The sequence below is a fragment of the Lynx canadensis genome, chromosome C1 (genome assembly GCF_007474595.2).
Source record: "Lynx canadensis isolate LIC74 chromosome C1, mLynCan4.pri.v2, whole genome shotgun sequence".
NCBI lineage: Eukaryota > Metazoa > Chordata > Mammalia > Carnivora > Felidae > Lynx > Lynx canadensis.
Window position 1 is genome coordinate 175,808,233 of NC_044310.1, and position 18,236 is coordinate 175,826,468.

The following is an 18,236-nucleotide window of genomic DNA, read 5'->3' on the forward strand; positions in this document are numbered from 1 at the left end:
GATAGATAAAATATACAATGGGAGATAGATAAAATATAACAGAAGGATCATTTTTATAAAACTAAGAAATATAAGCTTGAAGCATGAGCTACTTTAAGCATAATGTGAACTTAATAAATCAAAACCATCGATGCACCCAAAAACCATATCTGGAAGTGAGACAATTTTAGAGATGTGGGAAAATATTTACAAATTATTTGAAAAGCAAAGAGTTAATATACTCAATTTGCTAGGAATTTTTACAAACCATAAAACAAATGTTAACAGAAAAGCAAAGGACACAGACATATCACAAAAGAATACAAGTAAATGAAAAGTCAGTCAATCTCAGTGTGTATCAAAACAATTATAGCATTTTGAAATCACAAAACTGACAAATATTCTTATAAATATTACTGGCCAGGGTTGATATAATAAAGAAATATGATGGAGATATTTATGCTAAAACCTCTTGGAGGACAATTAAGCTGAATCAAAACACTTGACTGTACCTACCAGCAGCTCAAGTCTGATCCCCAGCTATCTTCACAGAAAATCGGGAAGAGGTAGTTGTGTGGGAACAGGGACAACAGGACTCCAGGATCCAAGTTAGGAAGCTTGCTGGGCTGCTGTAGGGTATAGCAGATAAAGGAACAGGTGCCTCGACTTCCAGGACCTTTGCTATGACAGGAGCTGTTTCACAAGGAGGAGGCTAGAAATGAAGAAAAATATTCATGACAATCTGACCCGACAGGACCAGCTGCAAAATAACAAAAATCTCTTTCATCTTAAAAATAATTTCTAATATTATTTCAACCTAAAAAACCCTTACTATATCTTAATTATCACAGACTCTCAGGGAGATCCATATTTGAATTTGGCAAAACACCAATTGTATTCTCTTTTCATTATTTTTCTAGAAGATAAAGCTGTTATTTTTTTCTTATTTACAACGAAGAGAATATGAGGAGTGTTTTGAAACTGCTTGTTTTTAAACAAAAAAAAAATACTTTTCAACTATGAAAAATAAAAATAACTTTAAAAACAGAACCAGAACAACAGCAAAAACAAATTACAACAAAAACCCCTTCACCTATAATGCATGTTCCAAGTTGGACACTGAATTTTGAGGATTTTCTGAGTTTTCTTCTATTTTTATGTTCTTGTATTGTTTTTTCCTATTGTTTTCTACTTCTCGAACAACGACCGACCGAGGTAAGCTACACAAGTGTGACAATTACCATGCTGGCTCTCGGGCATGGGCTCTGGAGTTAAACTTCCTGCTTCCCTTCCCAGTTCTTCTACTAATAAGCTGCATAATTTGGGGCAAGTTAAATATGTTCTCTGTGAATATGTTTCCTCTTCTATAAAATTGGGAAAATATGAGTAACATATCCACAATGTTTTTTTGTGAAAATTAAATATCACTGTCTAAAGACTCAGGATAACTGTTGATGCAGTACAAGTGCTCAATAAGTGTCTATCATTACATCTTTATCTCTTAACTGTTTCCTTCAATACAGATAAAAAGCACAGAGCATGATTTGTTGGCAATCACATTCTCAAGTACTCAAACCATAAAAGCCTCTGTGGGTAACAAGAACAAGTACTAAACAGAGGAATGACAGAGGAGTAATGACAGCAATTTGGTGGCATAGGATGCCACAGACCCTCTTTCCTCCGACAGAATCACTGATTCAACAATATGCAGACCAATTCCCTTTATGAGAAATCCAGACAGGTAATAGGCTCCTGCTCCCCAGAAGAGCGCACAGCCACACAAGCTGGTGGGAAAATTCACGGCACTGTCTTGCCATGATCCCTCTCCCTGGCACAGCATCACACGATGGAGAGGAAATTCCTACCTCCTGGCTTCTCCTTGGGAAGGAAAAGAGAAGAGCAGACCATACATACATCTAACATTCTGTGCTTACAGTTATTAATATTGTACTTCTCACTTAAAAATTTAAGAGGGTGTATTTCATGTTATGTGCTTTTTACCACAATGATGATGACAAATAATAATAATGATAATAATAATAATTCTACCAGAGATAAAGAAATAATAATTTTACCAGAAAGAATAGGAACCTAAGAGGATGGAGGAAAGAAAGAGAGAGGAGAGCCTCTTCTGAAAGAAAACCTCACAAAAACTTGAAATGCTCATCCACACGCAACATTTTTGATCCCCTCTCTAAAAAATGTTCACTTTGTGGAAAAAACACATTTACAAGGGATGCCTGGGTAGCTCAATAGGTTAAGTATCTGACTCTTGACTTTGACTCCGGTTATGATCTCACACTTTGTGAGTTTGAGCCCTACATCAGACTCTGCACTGGCAGTGAGGAGTCTGCTTGAGATTCTCTCTTTTTTTCTCTCTCTAGCCCTCCTTGCTTTCCCTCTCAAAAATCAATAAATAAACATTTAAAAAAATCTATGAAATTGTGTTTAAGATAGCCATGCACTCATTAATGTGGATGCCTATTATGTGCATACACAACTGGCTTGACTCCTAGCTACCTGAAATGAGTCTTCCATTTTGTTTGATAACATCTTTTTTCAATTTTTTATTACGATAAAATGCACATAACATTAAATTCACCATCTCAACCATCTTTTTTTTAATTTTATTTTTTTAATTTACATCCAAATTATTTAGCATATAGTGCAACAATGATTTCAAGAGTAGATTCGTTAGTGCCCATGACCCATTTAGCCCATCCCCCCTCCCACAACCCCTCCAGTAACCCTCCGTTTGTTCTCCATATTTAAGAGTCTCTTATGTTTTGTCCCTCTCCCTGTTTTTATATTATTTTTGCTTCCCTTCCCTTATGTTCATCTGTTCTATGTCTTAAAGTCCTCATATGAGTGAAGTCATATTTGTCTTTCTCTGACTAATTTGTATGCTGTTTCAAAGGGACGCAAGTACCCCAATGTTTATAGCAGCATTAACAACAATAGCCAAAGTATGGAAAGAGCCCAAATGTCCATTGATGGATGAATGGATAAAGAAGATGTGGCATATATATACAATGGAGTATTACTCAGCCATCAAAAAGAATGAAATCTTGCCATTTGCAACTACCTGGATGGAACTAGAAGGTACTATGCTCACCATGTCAACCATCTTTAAATGTACAGTTATGTGGTATTAAGTATATTCATAATGTTGTGAAATCATTACCACCATCCATCTCCATAGCCTTTTTCATCTTGTAAAACTGAAATGCTATGTCCATTAAACAATAACTCTTCTTTCCCCTCTCCCACCAGCCCCTGGCAACCACATTACACTTTCTGTCTCTATGATTTTGACTGCTTTTAAGTATCTCATCTAAGTAGAATCATGCAGTATTTGTCTTTTTTTGACTGGCTTACATCACTTACCATAATGTCCTCCAGGTTCATCCATGTTGTAGCCTATATCAGCATTTCTTTTTTTTAAAGGCTGAATAATATTCCTCTGTATGTATAATACCACATTTTGCTTGTCCATAGATGGACACTTGGGTTGCTTCCACGTTTTAGCTATTATGAATAATACAGAAATAAACATGGATGTACAAATATCTCTTTGATACTGGGTTTTCAGTTATTTTGGTTATATCCCGGAAGTGGAACTGCTGGATCATATGGTAATTCTATTTTTAACTTTTTGAGGAACCACCTACTGTTTTCCATAGTGGCTACACCAGATTACATTCCCACTAATACAGCACAAGCATTCCAATTTCTCCACATCCTCGAGAACATTTTTTATTTTGTTTTTTTTATAGTAGCCATCATATTGGGTTTGTAGGATGGTATGTCATTGTAGTTTTGATTTGCATTTCCCTAATGATGAGGGATATTGAGTGTCTTCATGAACTTCTTGGCCATTTGTATATCTTTTTTGGAGAAATGTCTATTCAAGCCCATCTTTGAATTGGGTTGTTTGGGGTTTTTTTTGTTGTTGTTGCTGAGTTTTAGGAATTCTTTCTAAATTCCAGATATTAATCCCTTACTAGATACATGATCTTCATATATTTTCTCCACTTCTTTGGGTTGCCTTTTTACTCTGTTTTACTCTGTTGACATTTTTTGGTGCACAAAAATCTTCAGTTTGCTTGAAGTCCAATTTGTCTTTTTTTTTTTTTTCATTTGTTGCCTGTCCCTTTTTTGTCAGATCCAAGAAATCATTGTCAAATCCAATGTCATGCAGCTTTTGCCCTATGTTTTGCCCTAGGAGTTTTATAGCTTTAGGTCTTAAACTTAGGTACTTGATTCATTTCAAGTTAATTTTTGTATATCATGCAAGGTAAGGGTCTAACTTCATTTTCTTGCATGTGGGCACCCAGTTTTCTCAGCACCATTTGTGCAAAAGACTGCCCTTTCTCCAATGAATGGTCTTGGCACTCTGGTTAAAAATCATTTAACCACATATGGAAGGGTTTATTTCTGGGCTCTCTATTCTATTGCATTGATCTGTATGTTTGTCTTTATGCCAGTGCCACATTGCTTTGATAAATAGTTGATCTGAAATGGAAGGAAGAGTTAAGTGACAGAGATTTGGTTCAAGGATATGCTATTGACGGACATAAGAAAGAGATGATTCTTAATTATCATGTGCCTGTCCAAAAAAAGTACTAATTTACTCCAACTTGCATCTTAAAGCAAGGGGCTATGATAAAAGAGTGAGTAAATATCAAAACTCAAATAACTATAAATTTTATAGATTTTCAATAAATCACTATATATATATAGTCTTTATAGATTTTCAATGATATATATATACCATTCAAAATGCAAGGCATTAGAGACATTGTTGTCGACAGCTTCAGCAGTGATGGAAGACAGAGCCAGTGGCTTTGGTAGCAGTAAAAAAAGATGGGGATGATTCACCTATCAGTGCCCTCAACATCGGACACAGGCAACAGATCACATGTAGACCGCAGCAAATCAATAGTAAAATCATGATGTAGCGGTAAGCACTCAACTCCAGAGAGCAACTGCAACCTCTCTTGCATGCATCCACAGCAATATCTTGAATGAGCATGAATGACAAAATTCCCCGTTGGGAACACAGGAAACATTACCACAATGAAGTAAGGCAGGAAAAAAAAATAGGTGATTCTCTTGCAGTTGATTGGAGGCTTTGTGTCTGAAGTAGAGAGGAAAAAATATCTGAAGAACAATAGGAGTCAATGGTGAAAGAGCACTGGCATTTCTAAAGAATGGATGGGTTTGATTTGTATTTCCCTGATGATGAGTGATGTTGAGCATTTTTTCATGTGTCTGTTAGCCATCTGGATGTCTTCTTTGGAGAAATGCCTGTTTATGTCTTCTGCCCATTTCTTAACTGGATTATTTGCTTTTTGGGTATTGAGTTTGATAAGTTCTTTATAGATTTTGGACACTAGCCCTTTATCTGATATGTCATTTGCAAATATCACCTCCCATTCTGCTGGCTGCCTTTTAGTTTCGTTGATTGTTTTCTTCATTGTGCAGATGGTTTTTATCTTAATGAAGTCTCTAGTTCATTTTTGCTTTCATTTCCCTTGCCTCCAGAGACATCTAGTAAGAATTTGCGACAGCCGAGGTCAAAGAGGTTGCTGCCTGTGTTCTCCTCTAGGATTTTTGATGGTTTCCTGTCTCACATTTAGGTCTTTCATCCATTTTGAATTTATTTTTGTGTGTGGTATAAGAAAGTGGTCCAGTTTTCCCAACAACATTTGTTGAAGAGACTGTCTTTTTCCCTATTAGATATTCTTTCCTGCTTTGTTGAAGATGAGTTGATTATGTAGTTGTGGGTCCATTTCTGGGTCCTCTATTCTGTTCCATTGATCTATGTGTCTGTTTTTGTGCCAGTACATATTGTCTTGATTACTACAGCTTTATAATACAGCTTATAGTCTGGAATTGTGATGCCTCCCACTTTGTTTTTCTTTTTCAACATTACTTTAGCTATTTGGGGTCTTTTCTGATTCCATACAAATTTTAAGATTGCTTGTTCTAGCTCTGTGAAAAATGCTGGTGATATTTTGATAGGGATTGCACTGAATATGTGGATTGCTTTGGGTAGTATAGACGTTTTAACAATGTTTATTCTTCCAATCCATGAACAGGGATTTTTTTTCCATTTCTTTGAGTCCTCTTCAATTTCTTTCATAAGTGTTCTACAGTTTTCAGAGTACATCTCTTCTACCTCTTTGGTTAGATTTATTCCTAGGTATCTTATGGTTTTTGGTGCAATTGGAAATGGGATCTATTCCCTGATTTCTCTTTCTGTTGCTTCATTATTGGTGTATAGAAATGCAACAGAATGAGATATGACCTCACAGCAGTCATAATGGCTAAAATTAACAACTCAGGAAACAACAGATGTTGGTGAGGATGCAGAGAAAGGGGAAACTTTTTACACTGTTGGTGGGAATGCAAACTAGTGTAGCCACTCTGGAAAACAGTGTGTAGATTCCTCAAAAAGTTAAAGATAGAGCTACCCTACGACCAGCAATTGCACTACTAGGTATTTGCCCAAAGGATACAAAAATACAGATTTGAAGGCACACACACACCCTGATGTTTATAGCAGCAAAATCAACAATAGCCAAGTTATGGAAAGAAACCCAATGTCCATCAACTGACGAATGGATAAAGAAAATGTGGTATATATTCATACAATGAAATATTACTCAGCCAGCAAATCTTACCATTTGTAACAACGTAAATGGAACTAGAGTGTATCATGCTAAGTGAAATAAGTCAGTCAGAGAAAGACAAATAGCATATGATTTCACTCACATGCGGAAATTAAGAAATAAAACAGCTGAACACAGGGGAAGGGAAGGGAAAACAAAATAAGATAAAAACAAAGCGGGAGGCAAACCCAAGAGACTTAACTATAGAGAACAAACAGAGGGTTGCTTGAGGGGAGGTGGGTGGGGGGATGGGCTAAATGGAGATGGACATTAAAGAGGGCACTAAGTGGGATGAGCACTGGGTGTTATATACAAGTGATGAATTACTAAATTCTACTCCTGAAACCGATACTACACTATATGTTAACTAACTTGAATTTAAATAAAATCTTGGAAGGAAAAAATACAGAATGGATGGGATCACACCTGAAAAAAATGCATTCTATTGTGTGACTATAATTGAGACTGAGTTTATGCCTCAAAACTGCTATGGCTTGGGAATACTGATGTATCAATAATATTTAAGAGAATAAGCAGATAGATTTCTGGTACACCAAATTTGCTATTTCAGAATTTTCTCCAAAAAAGGCAAGAAATTTTAGTCTAAAGAAAATATGTAGAAACAATAGTCTCCAAATCAAAGATATATATAATCATTATACTGAGGGTACAAATTATTGTTTTCCTGTTGGTATCTGTACCTGTATTCTTACTGCCTTCATTTTGTTTCCAGGTAATTAGAGGCTGAGATCTAGGAAAGATAAAGTGTTTAAAATGCTTCCATTTAAGAATGTTATTGCTACATTCTAAAGCAAAACTACATGTAGTCACAAGTTAAACAGAGATGGTTAAAAATGAGACGTTAACATTTCTAAATTGTGCTGCTGCTTGTCAATGAATATAAACATATTAAATAGTCAACAAGATTTGAGACTTAAGAACTATGAGAAGCAGAAATGAGAAAAGCATATGGAAATAGATGCCTTGGAGTCATTAAACATAACTCTGCTACTACAGCATTACTTTTGTATTCAGAAAATAAAATCTAAGACTATATTTGTTATATCATATTTCTGCTCTTAATCTTTCTATCTCTATCAGTGCAGAGCCTGCTTGGGATCCTCTCTCTCCTCTCTCTGCCTCTCCTTCCTCAAAATATATAAATAAATAAACAAAAAGATTCTGTTTTATTTCTGATTCTGTGCTATTTTCTTTCTTTTCTCTCTTTTATTTTATGGTCTATTTTTCTACGGTACCTATTCTCAGGATATTGTAAGTTGTGAATTCTGTTTTTAGTTCCATTAGTGTTTACTTTTGTATCTTTTAATGACATAAGGGTATAGTTGACAGCTTAACAGGTTCAGTAATGAAATAAATTCTATTTATTACCTCCTAAGAAATTATTAAATTACATACTTTCTCAACCTTTTTCCACCTCTCTACACACACCCTGGTTTTTGCTTTTATGCTCTGGGATTTTGAAATCACAAAAAATTGTCACATTTAAAAAAATTATTTAAATTATAATACATATTATTCAAGGGATTACATTTATTTTTTATAATTCTACTTATGATAATAATTAGACTCAATTAAATGCTTAAATAGACTCAAAACCCACTACCACTCCCTTCATACCATGGACTTGCCATTCGACAATTCTTTTTTTTTCCCCCCTAACTAGCTGAATTGAGTGTTTAGATGGAGATTTTGGTATGATAGATATGTAAGTAATGTATTTCTGAGCCTTTGGATACATAAGAAAATTTTTTGTTGCATTTATATGGGAATAATAGCTTGGTGAAACATAGAATTCTTGAATCACTCACTCTTTCCTAAAATTCTGGTAAATCATGCCCCGTGTATTCTGAGAACATAGCAGAGAGGTAAACAGCACAGTACCAATAATATATATACATAATATATATATATAATTTGGCTCTGCTAATTACTTGTTATGTGATATTTAAAAATTACATAACCTTTTCTTTGTATTCTAAATCTGTGTTCTCATCTCATCTGTAAAATGGGACTATTATCTCTCAGGTCAGATGTAAGAAATTAATGACATGTACTGTATTAGTGCTATCTAATAGAGACATAACATGAGCCACATGTTATAAATTTAAATTTTCTAGCACTCACATTTAAAGGGGAAAAACAAAAAAATATATTAAATTTGGGGCGCCTGGGTGGTTCAGTCCGTTAAGCGTCCGACTTCGGCTCAGGTCATGATCTCACAGTTCGTGAGTTTGAGACCCGCGTCGGGCTCTGTGCTGACAGCTCAGAGCCTGGAGCCTGCTTCACATTCTGTGTCTCCCTTTCTCTCTGCCCCTTCCCTGCTCATGCTGTGTCTCTCTCTGTCTCAAAAATAAACATTAAAAAATATATATTAAATTTAAAAATATATTTACTTAACCCAATATATTCAATAATACATTGTCATTTCAATATGTAAACAATATAAAAATATCAATGGGATATTGCATTCTTTTTATACTAAGTCTTCAAAATGTGGTGTATATTTTGTACTTATACCTTATAGCTAAACATATAGCATATATAAAATTTGGACATGCCACATTTCAAGTGCTCAGTGAGCACATGTATCTAGTGGCTATCATACTGAAGAATATAGAGCAATATAATGCAACTCATTAGAATACCTGGTATAAACATTCAATAAATTATATATATTTTTATTGTCTTAATATTATAAAGAAGTTTTATTTATTTTATTTTACTCAGAAAACTCTTTTACTTGCTTTCTAAATAATTTGTTTCTTCTGCCTAAATATATGCAGGAGTCTACTTTTTTAGCTTAAAAACTTTCTAAGTAAAGTCTTTATTGAAATATAATACAGAAAAAAGCACAAATTATAAGTGTTGACCCAAAGGATATTTACACAGTGAACATGTAACCACCACTGAAATCAATAAACAAAACAGCATCAATATCTCAGAAGCTCCCCTATAATAGTTATAACTTCCCAGGTGGCTTCAATCACTATGATGTCTAATTTTACCTAATTACTAAACTTTATACAAATAGAAACATATGATGTCTATCCTTTTATGTCTGGTTTCTCTTGCTCAGCATTATGTTTCATACATATTGTTGCATGAGAGTTTGGATTATAATTCTTTATTATATAGTATTCCATTGTATGAATATACATTTATTTATGCATTCTTCCATTCTACTGTTGATACACTTTTGAATTAAATCCACTTTGAAGCTTGTGCAAAAACAACCAACTATAGCAGGACTGACTGTCATCCTTAGACTGGATTGCACACACTGTTGGCCCTTAGCTGGTAGCTGAGAACTTGCATTTGGAAAGGGTTCCTGCCACCCTAATTTTAAAAGGCTCATTGTATCTAGACTGTTTATAAAAACAATATGGTTTATGTGAACATTGCTTTCCTTCTGGAAGACTGGCATTCTGGTGCATGCCATGTAAAGGCTGCATACTTGACCAGCCCCAACAAAAACCTGGAGTACTGACCTCTACAGAGGTTCCCTGGTAGACAGCGTTTCACAGATGTTATTTATACCTTCTTATTGGAATAATTAAGCATGTCCTGTGTGACTCCATTGGGATAGGATTCTGGAAGCTTTTCAGGCTTCCTCAGGACTTTGCTCCATAAGCTTTGCCCTGTGCTGATTTTGCCTTGCTTTGTTACCCTTTTGCTACAAGAAATTATGCTGTGAACATGACTTTAGGCTTGTTGAGTCCTGTGAGTCCTCTAGTGAATCATCAAACTTGGGGGTTGGTCTTGGCAAACCTGACACAGGGCTATTACAAATAGCACTACTATGATAATCTTGGCCATTCCTTTTGGTAAGCATATGTTGAATATATATATACAAAGGAGTGAAATTGTTGGATCATAGGATATGTATTCAGCTTTACTAAATACTGAAAAGTAGGTTTTCAAAGTGGTTATACCAATTCACACTCCTATCAATAGTTTATGAGAGTTCTAGTTACTCCACATCCTGTCCGACACTTGGTATTTTCAGTTTAGCCAATTTGGTGACTGCAAAGTGACCTATCATTTTGGTTTTAATTTGCAATTTCCTTGATGACCAGCAAAAGTTGAGCACCTTTTCATATGTTTATAGGCTTCTTGTATGTCCTTCATTGTGATGTGTCTGTTCAAGGTCTTTGCAATTTTTCTACTGTGTTGTCTCACTTTTTCTTATTTTGTAGGCATTCTTCATGTATTCCATAAATAAGACATTTATTATTTATATATGCATGTGTGTATATCTATAATATGACAAATATCTTCTCCCACCCACTCTCTTAATGTTCTTATAATAAGCAGACGTTCCAGGGGCGCCTGGGTGGCGCAGTCGGTTAAGCGTCCGACTTCAGCCAGGTCATGATCTCGCGGTCCGTGAGTTCGAGCCCCGCGTCGGGCTCTGTGCTGACTGCTCAGAGCCTGGAGCCTGTTTCCGATTCTGTGTCTCCCTCTCTCTCTGCCCCTCCCCCGTTCATGCTCTCTCTCTGTCCCAAAAATAAATAAACGTTGAAAAAAAAAAATAAGCAGACGTTCCTAACTTTAGTTTAATTTATCAATATTCCCTTTATAGCTAGCAGTTTGTGTGTCTTATTTAAGAAATATTTACTACTCCCAAAGTCATAAAGATGTCCTCCTATTCTTCTTCTAAATGATTTACTCCTTTAACTCTTACATTTAAGTCCACAATTCACTAGAAATGATTCTTTGTAAGTGTTGAGGTTTTTCTTTTTTCTTAAAGTCCAATAACATCGCCAGGATTGATTCACAATTCATTACTATTTATTTTTTTCTGTAATAAGTTGTACGCTTTTGATCGTTTACATCAGCTCAAGAAAGTTTTTCTTTGGGGCACCTGAGTAGGTCAGTCAGTCAAGTGTCCAACTCTTGACTTTGGCTCAGGTCATGATCTCATGCTCTGTGGGTTCAAGCCCCACATTGGGCTCTGCACTGGTAGAATGGAGCCTGCTTGGGATTCCCTCTCTCTCTCCCTCTCTCTGCCCCTCCCCACACATGTTCATGATTTCTTTCAAAACGAATAAACTTAAAAATTTTTTTTATTTGTAATTATATTCCTAGATATTTTACTGTTCCATTTCTTCTGTCTTTCCTCTGGTAACACTATTGCTTCCCATTCCAATATGCTCTATTTGTGATAATTTCTCTAAAAATTATGTTATCCTTCTGTTTCATTCTCTTTTATTTTCTTTCAACTTTATCTCTTATTTTATAGAGTTCACAAAAGAGGATGAGAGTAAGATCATAGAAATGTTTACCACTACAACACAATAGCAGCAAACAAGGCACCTGGGCTCAAGAAGTGAAATAGAAGTCAATATTATAGTAAAAAAAAAGCTTTTTTAATTACATATAAAATAACACACATAATAAGTAGCACAGAATTCAAAGGAGTGAGGAATCACATTGGCCCAGTGTTAAAAAGGAATGTACCTCAGAGAAGTTGATGAGTTTGAGGATACGATAATAAGAACATTACTGTGGGAAGAACCAAACTATGTATAATAGCTGGTATTTTAGTTATCTTGGTAATATATCTAACCACTATGGACCATACAAATTTGCAATGACAGAGTGTGTATTTTTAATAATGAACCAAAGTCTATATTTTTATTTGGCACAAATTTTCCATTTGTTCATGGAAGTTTATGAAAGTCAAAAAATAATAATTAAATGTGACAAAGAAAGTATAATTCTACATTTGATGGGCTTTTGATTTCCTTGGCACTGAATATCTCAAGGTCTAGTTATGAATCAAATAAATGTAAATGTCATCATGTTATTTAAGATTAGGTGTTAGAGCTATTAGATCCATTCTGAAGCTTTCATTGAGCCAAATGAAAATAAGAACTGACCTTAGTCAAGCTTTTCACTGAAATTAAATATCCTCATCATAACTAAAATTATCAATGGGATTCAGGAAGAAAATATACTCTTTGCAAGCTATTATCTTCTGCATTCAGAAGAGTTGAAATATATATGCATGTAATAAAAGTTCATGCTAATTTTACAGAATATTTCCAGTTATACTTCTTTTCTGCTTGAGAATTTGCACTGTTCCAATATCATTAGATCCTTTCAGCTGCTCTGTCATAAACATGATTTTTTTTCCTTGTGCTAATGTTTCAAAATGCAAATAAGGTAGCCAGAATAACATGTCCAAAGGTGTCTTACTGAGCATTACCATCTTGATGAGTTAATTGCTGGCCAGGAACTGGGCCTCCCATTTTGCAGCTTCACAGACCTGATTTTTCTTGTACATTGACAATGAATCATACACCTGAAGTATGAATTCAAAGTTCAAATGGATACACATTCAGTGAGAAATAAGATTCTAAACAGAACTAGAATATTTGTATCTCTTGCTAGGAAAATGTACACAAGAAACCAAACATAATTAGAGATCACTTTTTAAAAAATTAACTACTTAGAAAAATTAAATATTTGCTAGATACTGCTGAAAGTAGCATTATGTATCCTTTTGCAACAGAGATCAAAAGTTCAAATGCCCTAGGGTTCAGGAAGTTAATATCCATTAGCAAAGGGATCCCAAATGAAGACTGCTGAATTGAAGGACTGCAGGACTTTAACAAAAGTGTTACCAGATACTCACGTCTAGTTGTTCATTGTAATGAGGGAGTATAGATCCAGAGTTGACAGATCTTCTGGTTTTTAAATTTTTTTTCCAGTTTAATTGAGAAATAATTGACATACATCACTGTATAAATTTAAGACACGTGGCATAATGGTTTTACATATATCATGAAAATGATTTCCACAATAGGTTCAAATAACATCAATCTTCTCATATATTGATACAATAAAAAGAAAAGAAAGAAGAAAAAAAGAGAGGAAAAACTTTTTTCTCCTTGGAATGAGTACTCAGGATTTACTCTCTTAACAACTCTCCTATATATCATACAGCAGTGTTAGCTACAGTCATCAGTTACATTGCATCCCTTGTACTTATTTATCTTATAACTGGAAGTTTCTGCCTCTTAACAACCTTCTTCCAATTCTCCCTACCCCTCTCCCCACCTCTGGTAACCACAAGTTTGTTTTTGTTTTTGTGTTTAGACTCCACATATAAGTGAGCTCACACAGTATTTTGTCTTTCTCTGTCTGACTTATGTCACTTAGCATAATGCCTTCAAGGTCCATCCATGTAGTTGCAAATGGTAGGATTTTCTCATTTTTTTATGACTCAATATTTCAGAGTGTGTGTGTGTGTGTGTGTGTGTGTGTGTGTACGCACAACTTCTTTATCCAATCACTCATTGATAGACACTAAATTGTTTCCATGTTTTGGCGATTATATACAATGCTGCTATGAACATGGGCATGCAGATACCTTTTCAAGTTAGTGTTTTCATTATTTTGAAAATATTCCCAGAAGTGAAACTGCTGAATCATATTGTAGTTCTATTTTTAATTTTTTGAGAATTCTCCATACTGTCTTCCATAGTGGCTGCAACAATTTACAAACCCACCAATAATGAACATTCCTTTTCTCCACATCCACACCAGCATTTGTTGTCTCTAGTCTATTTGACAATGGTCATTCTAACAGGCATGAGGTGATATCTCTTTGTGGCTTTCATTTGCATTTCCCTAATGACAAGTGGTGTCATTTTGATTTTTAGTTTTATGCCATAGTGGTTAGAGAAGATATTTGGTACGATTTCAATCTTCTCGAATTTGATAAGACTTTTTTTATGGCCTAATATTTAGTCTAACCTAGAAAATGTTCCATGTGTGCTTGAGAAGACTTTGCATTGTGAAGTTGCTGGAAAGAATGTTCTGTAGTCTATCAGATCCATTTGGTCTACATCATTGTTCAAATCTGCTGTTTCCTTATTGATTCTGTATCAGATGATCTATCCATGTGGAGAGTGGGGTATTAAGGTCGCCAATAATTATTGTATTACCATTTATTTTTCCTTTTACCTCTCTTATTTTTTGCTTTATATATTTAGGTACTCCAATGTTAAGTGTGTAAATGTTTACAATTGTTATGTCTTCTTGATGCATTGACCCCTTTATCATGATATAATTAGCTTGTCTCTTTTTTACCACTTTTAATTTAAACTATTTTGTCTGCTATAAGCATAGGTACTCCCTGCTTTTTTTTTTTTTTTGGTTGCCATTTGCTTAAAGTGTCTTTTTCATCTTTTCATTCTGTCTATGAGTGTCTCTAAGGCTAAAATGAGTCTCTTACAGGCAGCATATTGTTGGATCTCTTTTTGATGTTGTTTTTTGTTTGGTTGTTTGTTTTACCCTTAAGTCATTCTATGCCTTTTGATTGGAGAATTTAATCCATTTGTGCATAACCTAATTTTAAATAGGTAAGGACTTACTACTGCTATTTTTTTTATTGTTTTCTAGTTGTTTTGTAGATCCATTGTTCGTTGTTTCTTATCCTACTATCTGTTTTCTGTTTTGATGTCTTTTGGTATCAGTATGCTTTCACTTTATTGTGTTCTTTTGTGTAATTAGTAATTACACAAAATCTGGTAGTACCAGATTTTCCCTTGTGATTTCCATGAAGCTTACATAAAATATCTTAAACTTATAACACCCTATTTTAAACTGGTAACAACTTAAATTCAGTAGAATTATATACTTGACACTTTCACTACTCTTCCTCTCATATTTTGTTATTGTTGCTACAATTTATATGCTTTTTATATTGTGTAACTAATAACAGATTATGTATTTGTGTTATTTTTGTTACATTCTTTTTCTTAACTTTTAAACTGAAGTTGTGAGTTATGCACCACTATTTCTATATTGCAGTATAATTATGACTATGTATTACAATTATCAGTGAGATTTTTGCTACCTTTTTGTGTTTTTATGATGCTAATTGGCATTCTTTTACTTACACTCAAAAACTCCCTTTAGCATTTCTTGTAAGGCAGATCTTGTAGTAATGAACTCCCATAGGCCTTCTTCACTGTTTTTCATTCTCTTCTCTCTCTCTCTTTTTTTCCTGCTCCTCTTACTGGATAATTTCCAATTTCTAATTTCCAGGGTCACTGACTCTTCCACATGGTCAAGTCTACTTTTGAAACTCTACTGAATAACACATAAACATTAGTGACATATGATAGGGGATTAATGGATCAATGAATCAGTCAATAAATCTGTGGAGGAAAAATCTAAGACATCAAAATATGCTCAGAAATACACATCATGAACAAACCCATGTTCATTAAATTTTGATTTTCCTATCCATTGGTATGTGTTCCCTAAAACTGGACTTCAAACTTCCAACTCTAGTCACGTATTGTTTTATCATCAAAACCAAAATACAGTTATTCCATGAATAACACAGGTTTGAATTGTGCAACTCCACTTACACATAGATTCTTTCCCCACAAATACAGCACAGTACTGTAATGCATTTTGTCTTCTATATGATTTTCTTAAAGCATTTTCTTTAGCTTACTTTATTATAAGAATACAATATGTAATACATATAACATATAAAATATGTGTTAATTGTCTATGTTATTAGTAAGGCTTCCAGTCAACAGTAGGCTATCAGTAGTTTCGTTTTTGGATAGCCAAAAGTTATATGCAGATTTTCAACTACATGAGGCTGGGGTGGGCAGACAGTGCCCCTAACCCCCGTGTTGTTCAAAGATCAACTGTAGCTTGACACTCAGACAAAAAAGATCCATTAATCCCTCATTGTATACTAATATTATTTTATATAACTTTAATTTTCATTCTTCAACCTTCTGTAATGTTCACTGGTGCCTTATTTTCTTCTACATCAAATATAATCATCACCTCACCCCACCATATATCCTCACTTATCTCTGACACAAGTGACAGAAGAACACAGTTCTTGAAATACTTCAAGAGGAGCATTGTCTTGCCCAAGGCTATATAATCAGCAGCAGCAGCAGCAGCAGCAGATCTAGGGTTCAAATACAGCTCTAGCCAGCACCAAGCCCTCCTTCTTTTCACTGTATCCCTCACAGACAAATATACCCTATTGGATCCTACTTTACTGTGATCACTTCTAATTGAAACCCTATCTGTTCGCATTGTACCCATCCTTTATGTCTAATTCAAATTTTGCTGCCTTCCATTTAAATATACATATTTTTTGTGATAAACATCATTACTATAATGCTGAAAATGCCAGATTGAAATATGTTAACTTTAAAATATGCTTTCAAAAATAAAATATAAAGTAGAAAATTTGAAAACCATACAGCAGGTTGAACTTCATGGTGGAAAGAATAAACAATGGATAAGGGAAGGGGCTGCAGAGAGGAAACTGTCAGATGATACTGCAGAAGCTGAAAAAGTAAGACACAGACCTCTCAGTTCCCAGCAGCTTTCAGATATAGGATGGAGCACCCTGGCCAGTCCAAATCCCTCCAACCTTATACTCATGGTGTCCAAGACTAAATGGAGACACCAAAATAGATGAGCCAAGGGTCTCATGATATGAGACCCTGCCCTGTTTTGATGGAGGATACAGGATCAATTAATAGGAATGCAGTGAGCCCCTGAATGGATCAGGAAGATATAACCACTCAGGAAGAAAAGGGCAAAGAAAAAAGCAAACTAGGAATACTAAAGCCAAGTGAGTGGTGATCAATCCTTTTCCATTTGGTAAAAGGATGGAGGGCAGAAGAATACCAGAAGCTTACAGGAAGGAGAGGAAAGTGAGGTAGATATATCAGAGAATAAACATAGCCTTATTTGATAGGCCAGATTTAACTTCATTAGATTTTAAGGGGGAAAACAGAAAGGTAGAAAGAAAAGGAAGGAAAGAAAGAAAGAAAGAAAGAAAGAAAGAAAGAAAGAAAGAGAAAGAAAGAAAGAAAGAAAGAAAGAAAGAAAGAAAGAAGAGGAAATGAAAAAAGCAAAAGGGAAAGGCAGAAGGAAGCAAGGAAAAAAGAAACGATGGAAGAAAGAAGGACAAGATATTTGCCTTTTGCAATTATGTTCAATCTAGCAAAAATCTAGCATCAAACTGTGGGATTTATGACTATGGTTTCTTATAATTTATAAAAATTCCAGGTTTCATGAGAGTAGCATCCATGCCTCTTTTTTTTCTATTCAAATAATTCAACACACCACAACAGAAACACAACAGTGCAATATTTTATAAAAGAACTACTTCCTTGCTATCACTCACTCTAGGCACACAAACTTAATTGCAACAATTAGATAAATTTAATACATGGAAGAGATGCTTTAGGTAAAAACTAAATTGATTATTTGAGATGATGAAGCTCAAACTATGGTACGCATACTATATGTGTTTTACTCTAAAGTTAATTTAAGCATATTTAAAATTTCTTAAATTAAATAATATACTGTTGGGATCCAATATGAACTTCCATCTTCCTCCTCACCAATCAAGACAGTTTCAACTTTTAGCCAAGACAGAATTTTCTTTAGGAGGTCTAAAGAGAATGCCTCTTCCTGGGTTTCCCGAACACCTCCTCTGTGTACACAACTCTGTCCTGTGCAATATGGACCTTGTAGAATGCCATTTGTGCC

At 34.7% G+C, this 18,236-nt stretch overlaps 1 long non-coding RNA gene across 1 annotated transcript in view; it reads right to left on the minus strand.

Moving 5' to 3' along the window:
• Positions 1-502: 502 nt before the first annotated feature.
• The window catches only part of LOC116738235, a 95,213-nt gene continuing 77,479 nt past the window's right edge, over positions 503-18,236 (minus strand). The window contains exon 3 of the long non-coding RNA XR_004343935.1: positions 503-691. This is a non-coding gene — a long non-coding RNA (uncharacterized LOC116738235). The remainder of the gene's footprint in view (positions 692-18,236) is intronic.